A 22,414-nucleotide genomic window follows, 5' to 3' on the forward strand; every position below is an offset into this window, starting at 1 on the left:
CTCCCCGGATTCGAACCTGTGACCTGTCAGTCTTCAGTCACAATTCCAAAACAGTAATGGATTTACAGTCAAATACAATATAGCATTACAATCCCTGCATTAAATGTATCTAAAATGTTCACCTCTAACTTGTCTACTATGTTAATGTTATTTAAGTACACACTGTCAATTTCTGTTATTGTGCAGAATTATGACTACATAATATAACAAATGTTAAATCAACACTGAAAAACATAAAATTGGGAAACTAGTTTAAACCAGACCATGAAAACACAAGGATAACCTCATACCTTTTTCAGAGGAAAGTTTGCAAACTCAAGAGTAGTATTTCATTTTATATTCCTAAACTGCACAAACAATGTCCCTACATAAGCCAAAGCTCAGTTGTATACTTAATAGGAAAGCCATGGTTGAAGAATAAATGATGCTATCTTATTCCGAGCCAGACCACTTGCATCCACTGAGCTCAGTACTGCCTATACTAGTGTTTCTCAAGTGCAGTGCTTTCTCTAATGTCCTAGTACTCGTTTTCTTTCTTTCTTAGAAACTCTCTGCCAACTGGCAGTTGATCGCTTGGGGATTGACACTGATCCAGGGATTACCATTTTTGAGTAGTACAGGTTTACACTCAAAACTAGCAGTAGTTGTCCAGGGCTTCAGAGGCAAATCCTCCCATGCCTTACCTGGAGATACCAATGATTGCACTTTGAAAACTGATCCAATCATAGTTAGCTGTAACAAACTCAAAGTTGTCCAAATTGGGGCACCTGCAAGAAATGATAGGCTGCTCTGCATCACAAAGACTGTAAAATTAAGATCAGGGAACTGTAAAATTGAAAAATTGTACGCCACTTTAGAAGCCTTTTTGGATGAAGAGTTGGGGATAAATACTCTAAAATCAATGAAGAGAAGTGTCAAGCTTCCTCTACTTCACATGTGTGAGAGGAGAAAAGGGTAGAAGGTGGCAAACCCAACACTTATTACACATGTGTTTGCAAAAGAAAATTGCAATTTTTGTTAGGGTAGTTCTAATCAGGTTTTAGTTTGAAGAAAGGGGTGAACTGCTTCAAGATGCTTCGTAAACAAGCTTCCAAATAGCACTTTATGAATCAGAGAACTCCTTAGTTTGCATAAGTGTAACATTCTAACATTCTAGGAGCCTCCGATGGAGAAGCGGGTTAAACTGCTGAACTTGCTGACTGGAAGGTCAGCGGTTGAATCCGGGGAATAGGGGTTGGCTCCTGCTGTTAGCCTGAGCTTCTGCCAACCTAGCAGCTCGAAAACATGCAAATATGAGTAGATCAATAGGTACCACTCTGGCGGGAAGATAATGGCGCTCCATGAAGTCATGCCAGCCACATGACCTTGGCGGCATCTACGGACAACACCAGCTCTACGGCTTAGAAATGGAGATGAGCACCACTCCCAAGAGTCAGTCACAACTAGCCTCAATGTCAAGGGGAAATATTTACCTTTACTAACATTCTAAATTGTCATAATTTAAGACTTAATACATACACCTGATACAGAATCCAGTGTGCTTGCTGAACATCATCCTTGCATATGGATACAAATTTACTGTCACCTGAGTATTTCCATTATTATAGCCATTGCCCATATCAAGATTATTTTATGGCCAAAGAAAGGGGCATATGCATTCCTGTTACCAAGCTATCTTGCTTAGAAGGGAAGCAACTGCTCAACATATATCAGAACTGCTGGGCAAAGGATCTCCACACCTTCACTGGAACCTCTACCACATTTAGCTGGAGATGTCTTGTCCCTTTTTACTCTTTCACTGAAGAAAGGTATAATCTAAACACTTCTATTAGCATATTATATTTTTACCATACATTTGAGTTTTCAAATCAGGGGACACATTGGCAAATTAATGATTGCTTAAAGATGACTCAAAAGTAAAACTTAAATAGCAGTTTAAGCTCCTTTCCTGTACTATCAAAAATTGGGGAAAGGAATTGTGACTTTATTTAATCCTGAGCAATGTCTAACACTCTTACTCTTGAAAACAAGTTCGCAAATCTGAACTGAGCTTTAATCATTGTGTGTGTTTTAAATTTAAACCTTCAAAAACCACTTCGGACAATGCAAGCCGTTTCCTGCTTTTTACCAGCCTTCACTTTCAGCCTTTGTGCAACACTCATTATGACCAGTTATGAGAACCTTTGCACAAAAATAAGACACTGGAAGAGGGGGCACATTCACATGTTTTTCCTTCAGAGCACAAACTGAAGCCATATTTCCTTGTCTGTTTTTAAACTGGCCAGGCACACCTTTGTCATGTCTGAACTAAGTTTCAATTTGTCCATTCTCATTACAGATGTCAGATACCATTTTAGGGTCAGCTTCCTTAGACTGAAGTGGAAATGGAAAAACAGAGTTAGGCGTTACTACATATTGATGGTGCCAGATCCCAGAATTCCAGAAAATCTCTCTCAGCAGTTTCAAGTATATGTTAAATTGCATGGGGACAGAAGTGAGCCCTGAGGGATTCTACTACCCAACAGGAAAAACAGGAATCTGCTATCACTACCTTCTGGGTTTGCCCCTCCAGGAAGAATGAAGCCACTAAAGAAAGGTGTCTTCAAATCCATCCCAATAAGATAGTCCAGAAGGATACCATGGTTGATAGTAACAAAAGAGGCCAAAAGAGCTATCAAAAGTAACAGGGACACACTCCTTCTATCTAATTTCAGAATAGCTCATCCACCAGGATGAGTAATGCTATCTTTTCGCATGACCAGGCCTGAAGCCAGACTGAAATGGATCTAGATGATTCATTTTATTCAGAAGTCCCTAAAACTGGAAGATCACCTCACTCCAATATGTTGCCCAAAAGTGGAAAGTTGGAGACTGGCTGATAATTATCACAGACTGAGGGATCCCAAGACGGCTTTTCCAGTAATGGCTTTGTAATTGACTTCTTTAAGCAAACTGGAACTATGTCTTGCTTTATGGATGAGCAGACCACTCCCTCTACTCACTCAATCCCCTTCTGGCTGTTTTAAATAAGCCAGGAAGGACACCGATCTAACACAAATATGATACTTCTTATAATTCAGGGAATGCTGTTTACATTCTCAAGTTGTACAAACTAAAAAGAATCCAGTAGACAAGTATTGTTAACTAAAGTTATACACACATACATTTGTATCTATTATAGCACATGGATCAAAGCAACCCGTTGCTGGGCACATTTCATGCAGTGGGTTGTCAAATAGTCTGGTTTGTCCTCTCATGTACCTCTATGCAAAAGACACCTGACCTTTCTATACAGTCTATTGGCCAGCTCTATACAGATCCCTGGCACCCAACATGGGGCACATGCCCCACAGATGGGCAATTCGTTTGGGGGGGAGGGGTAATTCGAGAATGAGTTATTAACAGTGATTTATTCTGCATTTCTTATGGTTTTAGGGGCCTCATATACAGTATACAAATATATATTGTGACATACACATTTAAAAAAATTAAAATTAGACTATATATGGCATTCAGCTGGTGACAATGGAGAGAGAAAGGAAAGGCTGCTAATAGAGAGAAATGGTGAGAGCACAGAGAGTACATGAACACAGATAAGTGAGGCAACTTTCATTTCGAACACCCCCACTCCTCTCAGTGTTCTTTTAACATGACAAGCTAGATAATATAGATATATAAATGTCTTTTTGTTCTGCACATGAATGTCAGGTGCCAAAATATTACCGCGTATTCTCACCAAATACACGCGATGAAGTTGGACACTTAAGTTATCCTAAATTTGATGAAAATTATTCAAATCAATTGTGCTTCAAATGTTACTCCTGCCTGTTGGTCGATTTCATTACTTAATTTTATCAAGCGCAAAGTGAGACCGGGTAGTCTCAGCGTGGATGTTGACTTCCCCCAGCACTACCAGCCAAAGTGGTGCCAAAGCACTACTCAAGTTCAGACTGGTGAGCAGCAGGATAGGTATTCATCAAAGGAATCCCAGCCACACAGCTTCACATAAGCAACCATTCAAACTTAGAAAACAATGTGACAGAGCATCTGGTTGGAGGGATAAATCCTGATAGATTAGCACAACTCCGCCATCAAGTCCTGCATATTTCTCCTGTTCCTACATAGAAAACCCCAGTGGATAAAGCTGAGAGAGGTTAAATCACCTCACTCAATGGAGTTTCTGTGACACACACCAGATTGACCGTACTCATCCAGGATCAAGTGCTAAGTGGCAGAGTTTTACCATGCACCAGCCAGGCGTTGTGTCATACATCTTACCGCCCCTCCCCCTGCTCAAATATTATTAGCTTGTAACGACACTTTAAAGATACATCCCACACTTCAAAGCCAGCAGAAGCAACATCAGATTCAACAATAATCATAGTCAATGTACTTCATATAAATGCAATGTAACATAAGGAAAGATCATTTTATCAATGACTGAGGACATTCCCACAAAACCATTATAGTCAATGTTGTAGCAGTTTGAAGAAAATCACTTTGATTTCTGCACAGATATACAACTGAATCTCCCTCTCAGAATACATCAAATTTCTAGCGGCCTGCAAATTTAGCATCTAAACATTTTCTACAATTGTAAAAATCGTGTCAGTAAGTTTGGAAATTTAAAAATACTCATAGAATTTGTTCTAATGAAGATTTTTCAAGAGTTGTAGAAAGAACATTGAAATAGTATTTTAGAATTGTGGGCTAACTCTATCTGGAATATAAGTTTCTGAAATATACAAAAAGTTCAGTACAATTCCAGAGAGGGTTGGGTTTGGGGGGGGGGGGGTATCGAGATTACTAACAAATGCTATTCTTTCTATGTTGCCTGACTGGATAAAGAATCGTACTTGGATCAACTGTCCTCCTGGAGCTATTCCTACTTCCTTTCTTCTCTTTCTGGCTTGGAGTGTAAGCATTTACAGCTTAGGACTCAAGCTCAGGTCACATAGACTTTTGGGCAGAAGTACAGGCTCTTAATGTCTACTGCTCTTTCCCACACATATCTAAACTATCAATATCCTTTAATGCACAGACCATCTTTCTGCCCAATCACATGCCCAAGTCTAGTAGGAGGGTTAAACTTATCACTACAAAAGAAGGAAGAATGGAAGTTTTACCTAGACTTTTCAGCAATCAACTCCTATTTTCAAAATAAAAGTAATTGAAAAGAAGAAAACACTGGGGAATGATTTCCAAGTTCCAGAGATGATGAAGCTGAGCAAGCTGGTACTATTAAAAATCCACTTCTGAAGTTTAAAAACAAAAACTGATAACCTCAAAGAACTACCAGAATAATTCAAGTTGACCCAACACAACACTATTTATGCTCTTACAGTCAGCTCCATAAGGCACCTAGTTCTGTCTAGCTTTTACATATTTACCAAGAGAACTAATAATACGAAACCTGTATAAAAATGGTACGAACATTCATCTGCCGAGTGAAGCCCCATATCTGGAAAGGGGTTTGTGCGCACAGGCGAGTGAAATCTTACTCATGTGTCTGCTCCCTTGGAGCTACGGGGCTTCACTTGGCTCCCATATGAATCTACCCATGTTTTCAAGAGGAAAAACAAATTGCAAAAGTCGATAATATATTATTAAAATTAGACAAAGAAGTACATCTAATCAAAAACTTAATGATTCAATGGTCAAATAATGTGGAACATAATATCCATCTAGACAAATAGGAACATATGTAGAAAACAAAGATGAAATTCACAAGATGTTATGGATTAACAGCAAATTTCTACAAGATGATATAGAGCTGGTACATGATGCTGGAAAGATTAACAAAGATGGAACTAAAATTTAAAAAATGTTTGTTGGAAATGTCATCAAAAATAAGGAACTTTTTACCATATATGGTGGACATGTCTAAAGCAAAAAATGGGATTATAATTCAGACAAACATTGAAAATATCTTAAAAATTGAAGTCCCACTCTAGAGCAAGAAGCCTTTCTGTTGGGACTTACAAATTCAACACTACCAAATCAATTCTGATACTCTTTTATACACAGTAACTCCAGCAAGGATAGTTTATGCTTACTATTGGAAACAAGAAGAAATTCACAGCTAAGATTTATGGATTACAAAAATGTCGGATATAGCAGAGATGGACAAACTAACTAGGTTTATAAAATCGCAAGATGCTTCCAAATTTGAAGAAAATTGGCAACCTTTTATTGACTATTTAAAATAAGAAAATGAAAATAGTTTTTACAGCATTAAGGAAAATTTAGCAGTACTGAGATGTAGGAATAACATGAAAAGAAAAAAAAATGAGAAGTTAGTGACAAGAATAACAGGATCTCCAATGATATCCAAGGGATCCTGAAAAGTTAATCTACCAGAGATAAGTAGATTTATGGCAAAAAGGATAGATATTATTTTTATTATGAAGAAAACAGCAGAGACAGGGTAGACTGCAGAGACAGTTGCGGCTTTCTTTTCCCATTTCTCCTTTGTTTCAAAACACTTTACATCTGCTTTTCTACCCTTCTGTTTTAGATCAGAAAAGTTCTATTTGTTCTCTTTTCTTTTTTAACATCATACAAGCCTTTTTTTTGTATTAGATAACAATGGAAGAAGATAAAGATGTGAGATGTTATCCACTCTTGTACCCTTCCCCATTTCTCATATGTTTGGGGAGGAAAATAAAATAAATTTTAAAAGAGCTTCTGGGAGGTCCTTCTCTCCCTCTCACTCTGTTCACAGGTACATCTAGTAGGACAGGGCATTCTTAGTGGTTGCGCCAAGGCTTTGGAAGTCCTTTCCCACAGAGACAGCACTGACAGCCTACTTACTATCTTTCTGCAGATAAAATACCTTTTTATTCAAACAAGCCTTTGAGAATTGGTGCAGGGGTGAGGGAAACAGGGTTTCAATATGAGTTTGTCATTATTGTTGTTTAAATGGTTCATGTTTGTGATTGAGCCTTACTTTTTCATACTTTAGTTTCATTTTGAATTTTGTATACAATTGTTTTGTAACTGTTTATTTTAGTTGCTATTTTGAGTCTCAAAGTGGGGAGGGATATAAATAAATATTATAATAAAATCAATAATTCCATAAAATATTTTAAATGGACAGAGGAGGGAATCAATCCATGTCTAACCATTCAGATATAAAAGCAAATTATTTCAAAGCTGATCTAGGTGTTCAAAAACTTCCAAAATTATATGTATAGTGTGAATATTAGTAATCGGAAGCCAATCGCCAATGAGTTCAGTGAGACTCACCTCCGGGTAAAGGAGTGCAAGCCAGGTGACTTAGCCTTGTAAAGTAAAAAGGCAGTAAAACAGGGTAGTCTAGTAGCAAGCCCAATTCCAGGCAAATACCTATTAATTATACGGAAACAACCCATATGTAGTTTATTAAAAACATATGTTATTAAAACTTTAGGTGCTGAAACTGAACTCAGTGGATCATACTTTTCATGTTCAGGACCTATAGACCATTATTTATTTAAGGTATATATGTATCCTCCTAGTCTACTATGACTTCTAAGACAATGAACAAATACAAAACAATTAAAAACAATACAAAAATAATATATGTTTTAAAGACATTAAAACTTTTGAAAACTCTTTAAAATCAGACTAAAAACAATCCCAGAATCCAGGTTTGACAGCAATTCCAAATGCAGACTACCATGCGGAACAGCACTGTTTTGGCTATTTCCATCTTTTAAAAAAATCTGGGGCCAGCCTAGTTTCCTTAGGTAGAAAGTTCAACAGTTGAGGAGCTGCTACAGAAAAACCCTATTACATGTAGCCTCCTCCCTAACTTCATGAGATGTCTGGACATGCAACAGAGCTTGCTCCCAAGATTTTAAATTACTAGCAGGCTCAAGTAAGAGAAGACGGATTTTCCAATCTCTTGACCCCATGATACTAAGGGATTTTCAGATCAACACTGGCACCTTGAATTGAGCTCCAAATCAAATTGGAAATGAGTGTAGTTCTTACAGCACTTGTGTTATATGGTTTTAAAACTGCACACTTGGCACCAGATTGCCTGCTACATTTTGAACTAACTCCAGTTTTCAAGTATTTTTCAAGGGTAGCCTCACATGGAGCACACTGCAGCAATCTGAGTGTCATCATAGGTATGATCCACCAAATCTGCCCTACCCAAGACAGGGTGCAGCCGCTGCACCAATTGAGGATGGACAAAGGGGTTACTGGTCTCTCTGCAACCTAACTTTCCAGGAGCAGCACTGGGTCCAAGACCACCCTCAAGTTATAAAACTGATCTTGCAGAAGGAGTGCAGCTCCATCCAGAACAGCCTGTGATCCCAATCCTACTGACCAGCATCACTTCTATTGTGTATGGATTAGGCCTCCTTCATTTGCTCCAGTCAACGATTCAGTACTACCACAGTCTCTTTGGCATCAGTTGTAAGGGAGAGATAGAGCTGGGTATCATCAGCATACCAATAACATCTACCCCCAAAGCCCCAGGTGACCTTTCTGGGGACATTCAACCAAGAATGACTAGAACCACTGAAAATCAATACTTCCAAGTCCCATATCAGCCCGATAGCATGATCAATGCTATCAATCACTATTGAAAGCTCTTGTGTATGTCATCTACCAAGGTGGCCAAGGCTGTGTGCCCCATAACCAGGCTTGAACCCTATTTGGAATAGGTGTGTGAAACCCATTGAATACAAGTAAGCCTGGAGCTGTGTAGTTACTCCTTCTCTAAGACCCTTTTTAGAAAGAAGAGATTAGAAACTCTCTTTTTTCCAAATAGTTACCTATTTGCCCACTAGGCTTCTGGGTACAGCAGCAGGTATATGATGGAGAGAGGAGGATCCACAAGGATCCACCAAGAGTTCATATCTCTATCAAGGTACCCTGTCCAACAATCTCCAAGATTTAAGCATATATACCTGGCAATAGGGCAATGAGACAGGATGCCTAATGTCCACTTGTCTCACTGCCAGGGTTGCCGAAGCTGATTTTGGAAGTGTCGTTTATCTCCCCCAAATTTACTGTGTTGAGGGATTTTAAAATATATGCTGAAATACTCTAATCATAGCCTTAAATAGCAGCCACGGGCCTGTCTCAATTTATACAGAAGCCAATTTAGGTAGAATTTGCAGAAGAAGCATTGTTCAAAGACAAAGCAGATACATGCATAAGTTTCCAGGTTCAATCCCTGCCATTTTCCATTACAAAAATCAGGATCTTGAAGCTAAACAGGGTCAGAGACCATCAACAAAAATAGATACTGTATGTAGGCTATATATTTCAGAGGAAGGAACTGGCAAAACCAACTCCGAATATTCTTTGCCTTTAAAACCCTATTAAATTAATGGGGTCACCAAAAGTGGCTAGACAATTTGAAGGCACATACACACATCCATTGATGTGAAAGCCATCTGTCAGAGAACCTGAGAACGGATGCTAGTCAGGGAAATATTTGACTAGACAGACTGACTTCCTATAAGGCAACATCCCATGCCTCTCAAAGTTCATAAATGAACAACTCAACAATGTACTAGCAGGCAAGTACATCCAGAGCAAAAGATGAAGCAACTTCCACCATCCCACCAAACATAGGCAAAGAGACCTAAATTCAACTCCTAATCCCAAGTAGGGCTGACACACTGAATCAGTTGTTGTATTGTTAAGTCAAAACATTTTTTCAGTCGTATTCATTGAGTGAGTCTACTTTAGTTGTGACTAACAATTAAATTTAGGCCAGACGGCTCGCACAGGAACCCAACATAATTATACTGCATACTGGATACAGCCTGATGTCTACTCATGATACAAAACTTTTTAAAGGGGTCAAAAGCTTTAAAACAATTGACTTTAACATACCATTTCCTACTATTATTTTTAAAGAATCAGCATGACAACAATATTGAAAACTAAGAATTCATAAGCTTATGTATACTTAAGAACAAGTTTTAAGAGATTTACTATTTTTCAACGCCTTAGAACGCATTCCAACTTACAGACTCCTTAATTTAGGAAACTAGAAGCTACTGTTTACTTAAAGCACGGATACCCCTCATCTAAATAAACTGCTGATCAGTGATAAGACTATATTTCTATTTTGCAGCTTGATTTTGAATTGGAAGAGTTTCCTAGTCAGCAGCATGTTTAGAAAAAGCAATGGGAGAAAAATTCTGCTTAATTCAATAGCATAAAAAGGATAGTGCTATATTCTTCTCATATCATAAATCATCATAGTTAAAGCTCACTAACATTCTAGGAATTGATTTATGTATAGATGCGATTAGGAAAAGGATGCAGGCTTAACTAGATTTAATTCTGTTAGTAAGCACCAAACTAGCATGACACAACCAAGTCTTGTTTGATCAACCAGTAGACTGTATTTTTTTGTATATGATTTTCTAAATGTGAGAAGCAGGCTAGGATCATTCATGCAAATTTTTCCATAATACTAATATACAGAATTAGAGGCCTATTCCTGACACACACAGTACCCTTTTCCTACTCAAAAGTGATTGCTGATTAGAAGAGACCAAAGTAAGTATCATAACTTTGTGTTTACTATCAGCCCTGCTTTTTTCTCTGAATGTGAAGCCTACTATCACTGTAAAGGAGAGACCTGAGCCTTGTCCATCTCCACATCGAATAGAAAGATAGGATTTGTTTCTGTCACATTAATTACCAAAATTCTGAAAGCAGAGTGATATCTTGCTAATTTCGAAGCTTGTAAGATTGCATATGCAATGAGGTCCAAAATACTCTAATGGGAAAAGATCCTGTCTGATCTTGGAGGCTTAGCAAGTCAGCTGTGGTTAGTACCTGGATGGGAATACCAGATATTGTTGGATGTATTTCAGAGGGAGGAATTTGCAAATCACTTCTGAGTAGTACTTGCTTAAGAAAGTAGGCTCTTCTCTGAACTTTCAAACAAACCACGGCCTGCATTTCACAGCTGCGGGCAGCTCCATGCCACACTTGTTGGGAGTATAGTTGTTTCCCCAACACAAGAAAGCTGATGTGTATTCCTCAAGTCTAGAATCTCCTACTGAATCAGGGTTCTCAAAGTATCTATGGTTCTATGATTAAAGAGACATGTTATTTACATACTTTCTGTGTAAATATGTGGGTGTGGGTGTGTCAATGGAAAGTATTTCCTGATGAAGTGTAAAACCACATGAAAAATTTGAATCTTGTTTACATAATTAAGGCCCCATCTACACTGCCATATAATGCAGTTTCAGAATGCAGATTAACTGCATTGAACTGGATTATATGGCAATGTACTCATATAATCCAGTTCAATGCCTTTTAATCTGTATTATATGAGTCTACACCGACCATTGTACATATAATGCAGTTCAAACTGCATTATATCACAGTGTAGAGGCAATGAAAATATTATTCTAAACTTTAAATGACCATGAAAGTTGAAGTTTTCTATACAGCAAAAATGTTGACCACATACTTTACTATTCTACATTTTTCCTATCTTCCTGAAGACCCACTGCCAAATTAACACAGGACTACTTTAAATATGTGAGTCCCCAGTAGCACAGCAAGTTTAACTGCTGAGCTGCTGAACTTTTTGACCGAAATGTTGGCGGTTTGAATGCGGGGAGTGGGGTGAGCTCCTGCCATTAGATCCAGCTTCTGCCAACCTAGCAGTTTGAAAACATGCAAATGTGAGTAGATCAATAAGCACCATTCCGGCAGGAAGATAACGGCACTCCATGCAGTCATGCCGGTCACATGATCTTGGAGACGTCTATGGACAACTCTGTCTCTTCGGCTTAGAAATGGAGATGAGCACCAACCCCCAGAGGAGGACATGACTAGACTTAAGGTCAGGGGAAACCTTTACCTTTACCTACTTTAAATACTTCCAAGTCCACAATGACTTATAAGGTTTTTAAAAAAGATATAACTATTACCAGGCCTCCAAAATTTGGGCACATCACTGCACTAAGAGAAGTACGATATTCTTTCTTGCATTACGCTAAGTTTAATCAATGCTGACCACATCAAAGGATTAACAAAGCTATACAGGAAACTAAAACACTCCTCCTCACTTTAAAACATGGTGAGCGAAACCGTATCTCTCCCTGATATTCCGCAATATTTCACTGTGTCTTTTTAAAAAGTACAATGTCTTCCAACATATAGCAAAATCTACATTCTCCAGAGCCAGATCTCCCAGTATATAAAAAGAGCACTCACTTGAGCACACCTGTGGACCCTACGTGTATCTCAATTTTTAATCCAAAGGCTAGGAAATCAAAACTGGATTCAGCTACCCAATTAAAAAACATAAACAATTATTACATCCCATTTTCATCTATATTCTTTTACCTGCCTCACAAAATTATAGTGCAAAAAAAAGGTGCTCATGGGTTTGTTAGTTTAATTCCTTCAAAGAAAGATGTCGATCACAATTAATTTTGTCAAGCCATTTTGAACTTAATACAATTATTAAGTAAAATTGTGCAATAAAATAGCAATCAGTGATCAATACAACCTCTCTGGATGCTTAAAAAAAATTACAGGCTACGAAATTGGAAAAAAATCTTGTATTTAACGAATTTCAGTAGACTTTACCGAAAGATTGCTTCCACTCAACAATGACTGGATAGCATGAAAAATATTACTATGTATACCAGTAAGTTGTATATGTAGATCTTACATGAGCTCAATGTTCGACACCAGAACATAATTCATTAAGTTGTCTGATATTCTTCAAGAACACAATTAATTTGGGCAATTGGTACACCCCATGTACTAATTTGCTGTTTTTGAAAGTTCAAAATTGTAAAGCAACAGTTTTCCCCAGTTACTGTTTAAACCCGGCATGGGCAAACTTCGGCCCTCCAGGTGTTTTGGATTCAACTCTCACAGTCCCTAACAGTCGGTAGACTGTTGGGAATTGTGGGAGTTGAAGTCCAAAACACCTGAAGGGCCAAAGTTTGCCCATGCCGGGTTTAAAACAAACCTTTTAAAAAACTGGACAAGGATGATCCAAAATTACTTTCTATGAATTTCAAATTTAAGGACTGATATTTCTGCCAACAAATAGTCATGTGTATTCCCTGTGGTAATTCAAACTTACTTAATGAAAAATATAGCAGAGACATTTGGTACCTCAAATATCGTTTGACTAAAAAGTTATTTTGAAATGAGAGAAACATTAAAATATATTTAAAAGTTTTTTTAAAAAATCATTTTCAATGTATTTTGATGTGCTAACAGAATTTAGGACAATCTCTGGTGTGATAACAGAAAATTATTTTATTTATTTACTACATTTATATACGGCTTTTCTCACCCTTGAGAGGATTTAAAGCTGTTTCCTACATAATAGTGGCAAAATTCAATGCCATACATACATGTGAAAACCAAAACATAATTTCTAGACAATAACATATACTATAAATTAACCATATTAATCGTATTCTAAATTAGTATTACTCAATAAACACAGTGAGAAAAAAAACTTTTACAGTTATTTAGTCACCTGTTTCAGACTTCAAATAGAGATGCCCCACACTTAAAAAAATAGCATGTGTTTATATACACTGCCCTATATAGAGACAGAGCAAGATTTCCAGCTCTATTAAGATTATGAAGATATCCAGCCACTGTTTATTAGCATGTGTTTTTCATAAACCAATGAAACATTTATAAGAACGTTTTGTTGGAAACTTTTGTACTTTGAATGGAAGTTGCTTTCTTGGTGCAGCGCAAGGAGAATTCTCAAAAGGACTCTAAGCATCCAGTCACATTTAGCCTTCAGCCTTTTTTATTATCATTATCAATGAATGGGGCTCCAGTCAAATTAAGCTGCCATTTTAGGTTAAACACTGAAGAGCCTCTGTTGTGAAACAACAAAACAAGAACGCTCCAAGTAACAGACAGGGCACTCTAATTGGGAAAAAAATATGAATTTCAACTTCTATAAAGAATGATTAGCAACTGTGCTATTTAACAAAAAAATGTAATACTCACACATCACTGCAAATTAACAGGACTTATTATTGGGATAAATCGGCTAGCCATGCTGCTGGGGGGTCGCTTAAGACAATTTTGCCTCCGTTAGAATGGATGATCTGTGAGAAAATGAGAAATATTTTGTTCAACTTTTGGTGATCTATGAGAAAATAAGAAATATTTTGTTCAACTATGGATGATCTGTGAGAAATCAAGATATGTTTTGTTCAACATTTGATGAACTGTGAGAAAATAAGGAATATTTTGTTCAACTTTTGCTGTTTTACTTATTGTGTATCTTCTCTGAGACACACGCACATTTCCTTTAGGTGAAAAAGTGCAGGGTTAGAGCACTCCTGTGTGTGTGTGTGTATCCACACTAAAGAAACACATTTCTGAGAAAATGAGAAATATATTGTTCAACTTTTGAGGGTTTGTGAGGAAATGAGAAATATTTTGTTCAACTTTTGACGATCTTTGAGAAAATGAGAAATATCTTGTTCAACTTTTGATGATCTGTGAGGTAAATGAGAAATGTTTTGTTTAACTTTTGCTGTTTTACTTATTGTGTATCTTCTCTGAGGCACACAAGCACATTTCCTTTAGGTGAAACAGTGCAAGGTTAGAGCACTCCAATATATGTGTGTGTATAAACACACACACGGTAAAGAAACACATTTCTGAGAAAATGATAAATATTTTGTTCAACTTCTGACGATCTGTGAGGTAAATGAGAATATTTTGTTCCAACTTTTGCTGTTTTACTTATTGTGTATCTTCTCTGAGACACACAAGCACATTTCCTTTAGGTGACTTAGTGCAGGGTTAGAGCACTCATGCATGCGTGTATGTGTGTGTGTATATATATATGAGTGCTCTAACTCTGCAGTATGTCACCTAAAGGAAATGTGTATATATGAGTGCTCTAACCCTGCACTATATATATATATATATACACACACACACACTAAAAAAAACCCACATTTCTGAGAAAATGAGAAATGTTTTGTTCAACTTTTCCTCTTTTACTTATTGTGTATCTTCTCTGAGACACACAAGCACATTTCCTTTAGGTGAAACCACGCAAGGTTAGAGTACTCCTATATGTGTGTGTGTGTATGTGTAAAGAACACATTTCTGAGAAACTGAGAAATGTTTTGTTCAACTTTTGACAATCTGTGAGAAAAAAAGACATATTTTGTTCAACTTTTGATGATCTGTGAGAAAACGAGAAATATTTTGTTCAACTTCTGCTCTTTTACTTATTGTGCATCTTCTCCAGGGCACACAAGCACACTTCCTTTAGATGAAAGAGTGCAGGATTAGAGCACTCCAAAATAAATAAATAAAAATTAAAGAAACTCATTTCTTATAGGAAGGGGAAAACTGATAAGAGTAAAAACGTATTTTTTTTATAAAAAAAAAAGCAAACTGAAAATCTCTCAGAATGAAAGTGAGTCCAAAAAAAAGCTCTCCATTAATATTGTTTTTGTTTAAAACACACACACACAACTGGAGGTGAAAAGCCCAACAAACAAAAACAAAGGCAAAGTGGGGCGAGAGTTGCTAGCGAGCAGGCCACACTGCACCTCACCATCCCAATGGCCATTCCAAAGGAAACTCCCCAGGCATTGCTACTTTTCTTTTGTCCATTGTCCGTTCAGAAAACTACTTTCCACCCAGGCGAGAGAGCAATATTCAAAGTGTGCTTGCCTCTTGAGGGAGGCAACCCCTTGGCTGCCTAAGCAGGGCAAGCAAGAGAGAGAGAGAGAACCTTCACAAGACCCCCAAGACCCCCATGTCGGTTTCCCTCCCTGTGCAAAGTGGGGTGTCCCCTTAGGAAAGGGGGGAAGCATGAATGCAAGATAATGATGGCTGCTCTTTCTTTCTCTCTCTCTCCCCTCCACCCCCTCCCCTCCGTGCGACCCCCACCCCACCCCCTTCCCTTGCTTCCCACTTCCACCCGCGACTGAATCAGCACCGACCTCCAGGAGAAACCCAATATCCCGGGCCAAGGAAGCAAGCAACCAACCCCGTTCCTCCTTCTTCCCCCGCATGAATCCAACCTACAGCCCAGCGCGCTCCCTGACCGACCGCCTGGCCTCAAACCACCTTTTCCGCTCACCCTCAAAATGGCCTTGGTTTCGGGAAGGGAGGGGGCAAGAGAAGGGAGGAGGAGGAGGAGGAAGGGGGGAGAAAACTACGGCCACCAGGGAGACCTCCTCCTCCTCCATCAGAGAGAGAGAGAGAGAGAGAGAAAAGCTCAAGGAGAGAGAGAGGGAAGGGAGGGGGTTAGATGGGGTCCGAGGGGTTAAGTCTCTATTATGTTGCTGGTGGGGGAGCTGCTACCAGTCAGTCCGGCGCTTCTCTTCTCCTTCTTCTTCTTCACCGCCCCCAACCCCCTTTTTTCATCCCCTTTCTCCAACCCGGCTTCCTTTCTTCTTTGGGTTGTTGGGAAACAGTCAGGACTGGTCTCTTTCCCTCCGACACAAACCCCCTCTATTTGTATTTTGAGGGGGGAACATGAGAAAGAGTCAGGACTGGGCTCTTTCCCTGCAACACAAACCCCAAACAGAGACGGTGAAAGAGAAGAGGTTCCTGTTTGGCTCCCTCAACTACAAATCCCATCTATTTGTATTTTGGGGGTGAGGCAAGAGAAAGAGAAGGGACTCCTGTTTCTTTCCCCCCACTACAATGACTGGTCTCTTTCCCTTCAACACAAACCCTATCTATTTGTATTTTGAGGGGGGGGGTGGGGACAAGAGAAAGAGAAGAAGCTCCTGTTTGGCTCCCCCAACTACAAATCCCATCTATTTGTATTTGGGAGGAGATAAGAGAAAGAGGCCCCAATTTCTTTTCTTTCCACTACAAACCCCATCTATTTGTATTTTGGGGGGAGTCCAAAGACAGAAAAAGAAGAGGCTCCTATTTCTTTTCTCTCCACTACAAATCCCATGTAATTGTATTTTGGGGAGTCAAGTGAAAGAAAGGGAAGAAGCTCCTGTTTCTTTCCCTCCACTACAAATCCCACCTATTTGTATTTTGGGGGGACTCAAGAGAAAGAGAAGAGGCTCCTGTTTCTTTTCCCCCACTACAAAACCCATCTATTTGTATTTTGGGGGGAGTCAAGTGAAAGAAAGAGAAGAAGCTCCTGTTTCTTTCCCTCTACTACAAAGCCCATCTATTTGTGTTTTGGGGGACGAAAGAGAAAAAGAGTCTCCTGTTTCTTTTCTCTCCACTACAAATCCCATTTAGTTGTATTTTGGGGAAAGTCAAATGAAAGGGAAGAAGCTCCTGTTTCTTTCCCTCCACTACAAATCCCATCTATTTGTATTTTGGGGGTACTCAAGACACAGAGAAAGAGAAGAGGCTCCTGTTTCTCCCACACACACACACAATAATAATAATAATAATAAACTTTATTATTATTGTGGCATCCCCCCCCCCACACACACACACATACTACAAAGCCCATCTATTTGTATTTTGGGGGGAGTCAAGAGACAGAGAAAGAGGCTCATGTTTCTTTCCCCCCACTACAAACCCCATCTATTTGTATTTTGGGGAGAAACAAGAGACAGAGAAGAGGCTCCTGTTTATTTCCCTCCACTACAAGTCCCATCTGTTTGTATTTTGGGGGGAGTCAAGAGACAGAGAAAGCGAAGAGGCTCCTGTTTGGCTTCCCCCTTCCCTTCGGGACCCGCCTCCTCCTCCTCTTCCTCTCTCTTCTCTGTCTCTCTTTCCAGTGGAGACAAATAACCCGGGCGCAACCTCGTGCCTCTCTCTCTCTCCTCCCCCTCCTCCTCCTCTTCTTCTTCCTCACCACCACCACCATCACCTCCATTTCCTCTCTGTGCCTTCCTCTGGGCTTTCTCTTCCCCTCTTTCTCTCTCTCTCTTCTTCCGGAGCCCCCCGGGTCAGGGCCAGCACGAGGCAGGTTACAGGGAGGAATGGAGGGAGGGAACAGAGAGGGAGGGACAGAGAAGAGGAGGAGGAGGAGGAGGAGGCACTTTGTTAGCGCTGGCTGGTGGCAGGGCCCCCCTTTTTCCCGGTCCCCGTTTGTTGATTTCCCCCTTTCCGTTGAAGACTTTCGCCCAACTTTTCTCTTATTTTAATCACCCTCGAAACTTGCGCTCGAGGAAAGGAAGAAGAAGAGGAGGAGGAGCGCGCTCTCTGTCTCTCTCTCTCTCTCAATCCAGAGCCTCGCTTCTTTCTTTTCGTCCCGGAAAGTGTCCTTTTGAAAGAGAGAGAGAGATGCACATGGACCACGGAGGAGCCCGGAGCGCTCTCTCTCTTCTCTCTCTCTTCCTTCCTCAGCCGCGTGTATCAGAGAAGAGGGGGAGGGCACCGGTAATGCCTCCCTCCCTCGCTTCCTTCCTTCCTTCTGTCCTCCTTCGGGTCACCCTTTCTCTCTCTCTCTCTCTCTCTCTGTTTCACTCACCGGGTCAGGACGGGGCGTCGGTGTCCTCGGGAAGCAGCCCGGAAGGGGCAGGAAGAGGGCGCCGCTCGGCACACAACAAACCCGGGAGTTGCTCTTCTTTCTCTTTCTTTCTTTCTTTCTTTGCCGGTCGGAGCGCGAGGCGGGATCCCAGGCCAGGGTCCAAGGAAGGCGGCGGCGTCGGGCAACAACCACTACCACCTCCACGCCAAAAGCACAGCCCGAAGGGGTCAGCGAGGGTCTTCTCCGCCGCCGGGTGGGTTCCTCGTCGTCGTCGCTCCCCTTTGTGTTAATAATAATCTTCAAGTTTAATCCGATAGTTCCCGAGCGCGTCTAGAGGAGCCGGAGCGACGCGCGCACACACATACACACGCACACGCGCACACACACATACATACGAAACAACACACAGACACGAAAGCCGCCAACCAACCAACCAGCCCGAGCGGCTCGCTCTCTTCCCTCGCGCTCGCTGCCTCTGCTGGATTGATGGCTACCGCCCCCTGCCTGTCCTCCTCCTCCCGGCGCCGGGCGCGCCCCCGACGCCAAGCGCGACGCCGACGCCGCTCGCTCTCTCTCTATCCCCCCCCCCTCCTGAGGGGAGGGAACCCGGCGCGCGCGCACAGAGATGCGCACACGCGCGCGCTCTATCTTTTGCTTCTCTCTGAAGCCCCGCCCCTGCCGGGCTCCACGTCACTCAAACTCCCTTCCATAATATATGCCCTTCTCAAAAAAAGGGAGGGGGGAAAAAGAGGAGGGGGATCGCGCGCTCTATTTCTCTCTCTCTCTCCGAAGTCCTTCCCCTTTCGGGCTCGACGTCACTCAAACCCAGGAATAATTTATGCTTCTCAAAACAGGGAGAGAGGGAGGGAGGGGGGAAAGGAGGAGGGACTGAACGCATTCTATTTCTCTCTCTCTCTCTGAAGCCCCGCCCCTTTCGAGCTCGACGTCACTCAAACCCCAGGCATAATTTATGCCAGAATCCTATCCCTTCTTTTTTTTTAAAAGGAGGGAGGTCGCGCGCTCTCTATCTCTATATCGGAAGCCCCGCCCCTGCCGGGCTCGACGTCACTCACAAAAAACCCTCAACATAATTTATGCCACAGAATCCTTATCCCTTCTCGAGGGAACCCGGCGCGCGCGCACGCACACACAGGCAGGCGCACTCATATACGTACGCGTGCGCGCGCTCTATCTCTCTCTCTCTCTTTCTGAAACCACGCCCCCGCCGGGCTCGACGTCACTTCAAATCCCGGCATAATTTATGCTGCTAGAATCCTAGAACCCGGCGCGCGCGCACAGAGGCACACACACGCGCGCGCGCGCGCTCTCTCTTTGCAAAGCCCCGCCCCTGCCGGGCTTAACGTCACTCAAACTCCCCCTCTATAATTTATGCCAGAATCCTGTCCCTTCTCAAAAATAGGGAGGGAGGGAGGGAGGTCAGGTCACTAACCTCCCTTCCCCTCCTCCTCCTCCTTCCCAGAGGCCTTCTTTAGGAAACTCCTCCCTTATTTCCTTTAGGAAAAGAGGAGGAGGAGGAGGAGGAAGGGCGCCTTAGAGAGAGAAAGAGTGTTTGTGGTTGTGTGTGTGTGTATGGAGGGGGGAGGGGAAGGGACATCCAATGTTGACAGAAGCGCTCAGACAAGTTGACACCCCCCCTCCCTTCCCCTCAGGAAGGGGAAACAGGGCGAGAGGGAGGAGTAAGAGGAGGAGAAAGGGAGGGCGTCGTGTCCAGCAGGCAGAGCCACCCCCACCTAGAATGGCCAGAGAGGGTGAGAAAGAGGAGAAGAAGGGAGGGAAGGAAGGAAGGAGGAGGCGTCACTTCCCCCTCATGGCCTGGCCTCGCGTGGCTCTGTAACCTGCTGGCTGCTCAGAGGCACAAAAAGAGCGCTCAGTCTGGGAAAGATGCAAAACTTCTCCCGAAACTCCAGTATATAAAAAGTGCATTCACTTCTGAGAACCCTTCCACACAGAGAATCCCACAATATCTGCTTTGAACTAGGTTATCTGAATCCGCACTGCCATATTTTCCAGTTCAAAGCAGATATGGGATTTCCTGCCTTGATATTCTGGGATATTTATTTACGACATTTACCTGCCGCCCTTCTCACTCCGAAGGGGACTCAGAGCAGCTTACAAAATATATATACATACAATATATTATGTTATTAGCAGAGTACAATATCAGTATTAAATGTTACTATATTGTAATATTATTAGTAATATTACATATAATATACATATATAATTCTAATATATTAGTAGTTGTAGTGTATTATATTGCATTACATTATAATATTATCCAGGGTGGGAGAAAGAACTCTGAGTCAAATTGGCCACTTTGATTAGCATTGAATAGTCTTGCAGCTTCAAAGCCTGGCTGCTTCCTGCATGGGGGAATCCTTTGTTGGGAGGTGATTAGCTGGCCCTGATTCTTTCTTGTCTGGAATTCCCCTGTTGTTTAGTATTATTCTTTATTTACTGTCCTGATTTTAGAGGGTTTTTTTTTTAATACTGGTAGCCAGATTTTGTTCATTTTAACGGTTTCCTCCTTTCTGTTGAAATTGTCCACATGCTTGTGGATATCAGTGGCTTCTCTGTGTAGCCTGACATGGTGGTTGTGAGAGTGGTCCAGCATTTCTGTGTTCTCCAATAATATGCTGTCTTCAGGTCATCGAGACCTCTCCTATGGCTGACTTCTCTGGTTGATTTAGTCTGCATTGTCTTTCATGTTCCTTGATTTGCATTTGGGCAATGCTGTGTTTGGTGGTCCCTATGTAGACTTGTCCACAGCTGCATTGTGTATGGTTAGACTCCTGAAGGGGGGGGGGGGATCCCTCTTACCCTTTTGCTGAATATAGCATTTCCTGGATTTTCTTAGGGCCTTCCACGCTGCCATATAAATAAGCATATAAATGTTGTAAATAAATAAATAAATATAGCCAGAATATCAAGGCAGGAAATCCCACAATGTCTGCTTTAAACTGGGTTATCTGAGTCCACACTCAGATAATATGGGATTTTTTGTCTTGATATTCTGGGATATAGGGATGTATGGATGGACCCTGAGTCCACACTGCCATACATTCCAGTTCAAAGCAGAAAATGTGGAATTTTATTCACCTGTGTGGAAGGGGCCTTAGTGGCACGGATTAATTTCAGATATGGCTCCCACCTGTGTTTTGAAGCACTCTGTTTGAGGCAGAAGTTCAAACTTCATTGGAAACCCACTGCTGGGGGATGCCAGGATGGCAACTGGCAGAGTTTGCGAGTGATAGGGTCTTGAGACAAGAAATGCTCTTTTTTGAGGCCTATTGTTTAACTGAACAGTTGCCGCAATTAATAAAGATGAGGGTCAAGTATTAACCTGGCTTTAAAGCCTGTGTCTTTAGAAGGTGAGAGCATCCTCACAAATCCTTTCCTGGGGCTTTGAACCCCTTACCAAAAAAGTTGCTTTATCTTAGGTATGGGCAAACTTGGGCCCTTTGGGTGTTTGGGACTTCAACTCCCACCATCCCTAACAGCCTCAGGCCCCTTCCTTTCTCCCCTCAGCCACTTAAGGGGGAAGCAACCAACTTACTCCTAAATTTGTTGGTGTAGTCATGTTGTGAATAAAGGGCAAGTCAGCCCTCCCCATTGGACACATGACCCCAATTAAAGTGAAAAATTGTGAATAAAGAAATTACTACTTTTTATTTGAGAGAACACTTCTTGAGGAATATCTAGCTCTTCTAGCGTTGACTTCCATCCGAAACCGATCATAGAATCACATTGGAGGATCAAGAGATTTCTAGACAGATGTTCTCTCACCCTCAAGATAGCAAAGGTAACAACAAATCTAAACTGAGTCATAAACAACTTGAAAATATACAGCTATCCAGGATAGTTTCACAAAACATAACATATAATTTTCAATCCAGTGAAGATGTAAAGAAGTAACACAGGTTGAACACCTTTCAAAAAAAAAGTCTGAAATCCAAAATACTAAAAAAACTGAAATTGCTCACATGAGTG

The 22,414-nt window shown here is 41.1% G+C and overlaps 1 protein-coding gene across 8 annotated transcripts in view; it reads right to left on the reverse strand.

Moving 5' to 3' along the window:
- CHD7 (chromodomain helicase DNA binding protein 7) overlaps positions 1–18,925 on the reverse strand; it is a 141,616-nt gene extending 122,691 nt beyond the window's left edge. For 5 of the 8 annotated variants that reach the window (XM_067467408.1, XM_067467411.1, XM_067467410.1 and 2 more), the window contains exons 1-2: positions 18,404–18,925; positions 13,981–14,081 (exon numbers count right to left, since the gene is read on the reverse strand). The gene's annotated coding sequence lies outside the window, so the exon portion shown is untranslated. Of the gene's footprint in view, positions 1–13,980; positions 14,082–15,947; positions 16,006–16,087; positions 16,108–17,800; positions 17,903–18,403 lie in introns of those variants that run through there. The other 3 variants (XM_067467406.1, XM_067467407.1, XM_067467405.1) reach the window with 3 other exon arrangements.
- Positions 18,926–22,414: the final 3,489 nt, after the last annotated feature.

The sequence above is a fragment of the Anolis sagrei genome, chromosome 4, assembly GCF_037176765.1.
Source record: "Anolis sagrei isolate rAnoSag1 chromosome 4, rAnoSag1.mat, whole genome shotgun sequence".
In the NCBI taxonomy this organism is placed as follows: domain Eukaryota; kingdom Metazoa; phylum Chordata; class Lepidosauria; order Squamata; family Dactyloidae; genus Anolis; species Anolis sagrei.